Source organism: Vigna radiata, unplaced genomic scaffold, assembly GCF_000741045.1.
Source record: "Vigna radiata var. radiata cultivar VC1973A unplaced genomic scaffold, Vradiata_ver6 scaffold_298, whole genome shotgun sequence".
NCBI classification, from domain to species: domain Eukaryota; kingdom Viridiplantae; phylum Streptophyta; class Magnoliopsida; order Fabales; family Fabaceae; genus Vigna; species Vigna radiata.
In genome coordinates this window covers 10,607-16,238 of record NW_014542028.1, presented here as the reverse complement: position 1 = coordinate 16,238, position 5,632 = coordinate 10,607, and positions in this window count along the sequence as shown.

The window sequence follows — 5,632 nt, the reverse complement described above, 5'->3', positions numbered from 1 at the left end:
AACAATCCCAAGGTACATGACAAAACCACTCAATTCAATATCCTCAGTGAAATCCAAAATAAGATGCATGCATGCTTTCAATCCAGAGATTGCACAACAGATGTTATACATTATGAATGATCAATCCACTAAGCAAAAATGTATTCATGAAAATTAACATATTATACCAAGCAAGTGTTTCACTCAATCCCTCAAGTGTTTAAGGTGACACTCCACTCTCTATTGTTCACAAGTCACATGAAACAAAATTGCCATTCATCTCAAACAATCAACATCTTTTCATGCAAATGTCATCAAAAGGACTTTTCCAAGCTTGTAATGAGGTTGGGCTAACAAGAAAAATTGGTTTTTCTAGAATGCAAAATCCTTGAGTCAAGAGAGCTAACAAAACATTCAACATTTACGCACAACTCTCTCACCAAAATTTCTCATTCCCAACTTCTTCCTTTTTCTTTTTCTTTTGCATTGAGCTCTTCTTCATGNTTTTCTTCTTTTCTTTTCTTTTTCTCATGAATTTTTCTTTTTTCACAACAATTGAGCTCAATGCCTTTTACTTGCTTTTTCAATTTTCCCGCGTACAATCCCAAACTTGAACCTTTTCATCACATACAACTAATCTCATCCCAACTCAAGGTAAAAAATTTCAAAACAGGGGTTCACATACTGTTTAAGGCTAAGGTTCAAAAAGGATATAATATTTCAAGCACTTTGGGTGAAAATTTGGTTAGAGAAGGGTTTTCAAAAATGGCCTTGATCATATGACATTCACATGCAATTCAATCGATCATCAAGATTAAGGCAATATCATCCACGTTTTCCTGTGAACAATGCATACATCAATAAAAACTCTGAAGCTCAAAATCTCACACACATGCTTCTTCACACAAAATTCATTCATACACTCTGCCTAGCATCATGACCACAATCAAAAATTCATTACACATCTATTTCCTGGACATCAACATGTATTGCAACTCAATTCTCATCCACATCAAATAATCATCAAATAGATCCATCATGCAAATTAGTTAGTCAAACATTTTCAGAACAAGTAATAAAGCCAAGAGTACACACCAAAATTAAAATTCAACCTATTCTAATAATTTTAAAATGCAAAAGTGTAAGAAGAAATTCTAGGTTGCCTCCTAGTAGCGCTTGTTTAACGTCGCGAGTCTGACCCAAACCTGGTTGGCACTTGTCAGTAAGTGCACTTCCTTCCATCACCCATCAGTAGGTGTACCGTTCGGATATCCTTCAGTGGATACCAAAAATTTAGCATCCCTCAGTAGATGCTACCCAAAAATTGTTCAGAAAACAAAAATACAAGTTCCAACGAAAATAAAACAAAAGACCGAAAAAAGAAAATTGTTCATAAAAATACAAAATTTGATTTCCAACAAATTCAACTCTTCTTCTTCACGTTGGGATCTTCATCATCCCACCGGCTCACTTTTCTTCAGTCCACCTTCTTGATCACTTTTGAGTATGGTCTTTGAATCTCCACCATTCCTTTTTCCTTCAACTCCTTTACTATCCATCTCTTATCTTTGATTCCTTCTTGCACATCGTCCCTTTATCATGAATCTGCAAAACATTACAATTGTAATGAAAATTAATACCTGTGGATTTGTCTTCCTCTGCAGCTTCACTTTTGGCTCTCTTATACTTGAATTTCCTAACTGCCCTCTGTACAGTTTCTTTAGAGCCATAAAGCAACACTCTATCATAATCCTTTAACTTTATTCCTCCATCATGGATACGTATAACCATCTTGGAGGTTCACATGAACGATCTTCCTAGGATTAATGAATTTTTCCCTTCATTGATCATATCCACAACTATGAAGTCAATCAAAAATTCCAACTCGTCAATCCGCACAATTGCATTCTCCACCGTTCCAACAGGTTTCTTCAAAGACCCATCCGCCACCGTCAGGACCACTTTGGTGGGTTTTAGTTTTACCCCTTTTATCTTCTTGAAATCACTGAGAGGCATCAAATTAATGCTAGATCCTGAATCAATCAAAGCCTCTCCTAAATCTACATCATTGATAATGCAAGGAAGGGTCAAAGCTCCTGAATCCTCTAGTTTCTGTGGATGGTTCTTCTTCCGGGGTTTCGCCCACTACTCCTGATTTTCTTCATAGCCTAGATCAAGTAACTTCCCCATATAGTACTTGATTTTCTCATCACATTTAGAAGTTTGTGAAGATGTTCTAGGATTAATGGGTGCTTCATTGAGAATCTTGCGGAGTGATTCTTTAAAATAGGGAAAGGAAGAAATGCTAAAAGCCTTCATGGACCACTACCAGAAGATGGTCAGGAGAGTAAAAGGGTTGACTTCGGAACTCGCTCTCCAGTATGTGATGTCGACGTTGAGGCTGAGGCCCTTCAAGGACAACATATGCAAAAAGCGCCCGAAAACTATGAAAGAGTTGAGGGAACGAGCGACTGACAAGGTAATGGTGGAGGAAATGAAGCAGGCGTATAGAAAAGAGACCGAGGAAGCCAAGGAGAAAGCATAGGGTAAAAAGTCAAAGAATCAATCAGGAAAGCCCGGAGGATTCAGGTCGAGGGAAATCCCTCAAGGGCCCCGATTCCAACAATATACTCCCTTAAGTGTTCCCCCCGCTCGGATCCTACAAGAGGTGCTCAGCACTAATCTCATCCTGCCCTTGAAAAAACGCACGACACCACCCGAGACCGATGGCAATAAGCATTGCCTATATAATCAGAATTTGGGCCACACTACTGAAGAGTGTGTCACCCTCTGAGACCGAATAGAAGAATTGATTAGAGCTGAACAGTTAAAACAGTATGTCAAAACTATCTGAGGCATCCCACCGACCGAATCACAATGAAGTCCCCGAAGAAGTCCAGCCCGGAGGAATGATCGTGGTCGTGGCAGGAGTCGCAGGCCGCACTACAGTGAGGATCGGTCCAGGTTTGAGAAAAGACGAAGTAGGAGCCGCAGCCGAAGTCACGACCGTCCAATTCTAGGCCGCATCAACATCATTTCTGGTGGTTTCGCTAGTGGAGGATCGTCCTCATCGGCAAGGAAGCGACATGTAAGGGCGTTACGGTCAGTAAACAACGTGCGGACGGTCAGGAAGTCTATGCTGCCCATAACCTTTACCGACGAAGATTTCCACGCCCCGGATCTGGAGCAAGATGACCCCATGGTGATCACAGCTGAGATCGCCCGCTACAAGGTCAACAAAGTCCTCATAGATCAAGGGAGTTCGGTAAACATCCTGTATTGGAAAACTTTCCAACAAATGGACTTGTCGGGCGATCTTATCATACCCTTTCACGAGCAGATAGTATGATTCGTAGGGGAAAGGGTATATACAAGGGGATACGTCGATCTGCGCACCCACCTAGGCACCGGTCGGGAAGGTGATGAGAGAAGGGTTAGGTACCTATTAGTGGATGCCGACACGTCGTACAACATCCTTATTGGCCGACCGTGTTTGAACGCATTTGGCGCGATCGTTTCTACCCCCCACCTGACCTTGAAATACCCAACCGAGCATGGATTGGTGGTCACGATTCAGGCAGATCAAAAGACGGCCAGAGAATGTTATGCGGCGAATTTGATGAAGTATTCACACACATACTGGGCAAAAATGGTCAAGTCTGAAGTGGCGATGGCTGATTTAGATCCACGAACAAACACTGATGACCGCATTGAACCACATGGGGAGCTGCGCCCGGTCAGAGTGGGTGGAAAAAATGATCAGAATACCATGATTGTGAGCGGTCTAGATCTGGCCATGGAGGAGAAACTGAGGGCGACCCTATGGAGGAACCGTGACCTGTTCGCTTGGACGGTGGCGGACATGCCTGGCATCCACCCGTCCATCATGACACACCAGCTTGCTTTATTCAAGGAAGCAAAGCCGGTGGCATAGAAGAAACGCCAGTTGGGAGCAGAGAAAATGACTACTGTCAATGAGGAAGTGAAGAAGCTCAAGGATGCAGGTTTTATTCATGAAGTAACGTATACTGCTTGGTTGGCGAATGTCGTCATGGTGAAGAAAAGTAACGGCAAATGGCGGATGTGAACCAACTACACTGACCTTAACAAGGCATGCCCGAAAGATTGGCACCCGCTACCCAACATAGACAGCTTAGTCGATGGAGCGTTCGGCCACAAGATGATAAGTTTTCCCGATGCTTACTCGGGGTATAATCAAATACCCATGCACACACCAAATCGGGAAAAAACAGCATTCATAACTGACAAAGGCAATTTCTGCTACGATGTGATGTCATTCGATCTCAAGAAAGTGGGAGCTACAAATCAGAGGCTGATGGACAAGATTTTCGTCGACCAAATTGGTCGGTGCATGAATGTATATGTGGATGATATGGTAGTCCACTCGGCCACATGACCAATCACATCAAAAACTTGACGGAGGTCTTCAGACAAGTGAGAATATATAATATGAGGCTCAATCCCGCGAAATGCACCTTTGGAGTAGCTGCCGGAAAATTTCTTGGGCTTCATGCTTACTATCCGAGGTATAGAGGCAAACCCGGACAAATGTGCGGTCGTCCTCAACATGAAAAGCCCAAACTGCTTGAAAGAGATTCAGCGAATCGTAGGGCAGTTAACCTCCCTTGCTCGCTTTATTCCCAAATTGGCATAACGCATCCATCCAATCATAAAGCGGATGAAGAAGGAGGCGAGGATCGGGACGTGGGACACCGATTGTGAGCACGCATTTAACGAGGTAAAACCATACACACTAACCCACCGGTTATGAACCGGCCAGTCCCCAATTTTTTTTTGCAGATATATCTAGGAGTCTCGCCCGAAGCTATTAAAGTCGCATTGGTACAAGATTCGCCCGAGCCGCGCCTTATCTACTTCGTGAGCAGAGTATTCCAACAGTGCACTCTCAAACACATCCCCCGGGAGGAGAACGTCTGGGCATACATGCTTTCTAAGCTCAGCAATGGTAAGGAGAAGGGACGACTAACGACTATAATTCGCCAGGTTTTAAATGAGCCCTCGGTGGAATGCTTGACGGTAAACGGCACGGAGACACCCAACTGGCGGGAAGAAATTAAAAAACTAATGAAAAAACAAGATGACGGCCGATCGCTCAGGCCGACAGATGCCTGGCGAATCGCCAGATACGTCTTCATAGGGGAATATTTATACCGAAGGGGGTTTTCTACACCCTTACTCAAATGTGTAGGTCCGCAGGAAGCCTCTTACGTAATGGACGAACTTCACAACGGGGTATGTGAATTCCACACCGGAAGGCGAACCTTGAAGGTCCGGGCCCTTCGGGCCGGATACTTTTGGCCAACCATGGAAGAGGACGCCAGAATATTCGTGCAGAAATGCAAAACCTGTCAGGCGCATGCCAACATCCTACACGCCTCCCCAAACGAAACACACCCTGGTCTTCCCGTGGCCCTTCGCCAAATGAGGGATGGATATAGTAGGACCATTCCCAACCAGTAGAGCGCAGAAAAAGTTTATCCTGGTGGCGATAGACTATTTCACGAAATGGGTGGAGGCCGAGGCTCTTGCCACAATCACTGCCCGACAATTACAAAATTTTTTTCTGGAAGATCGTGTGCAGGTTCGGTCTTCTGCGGATGGTGGTTACAAA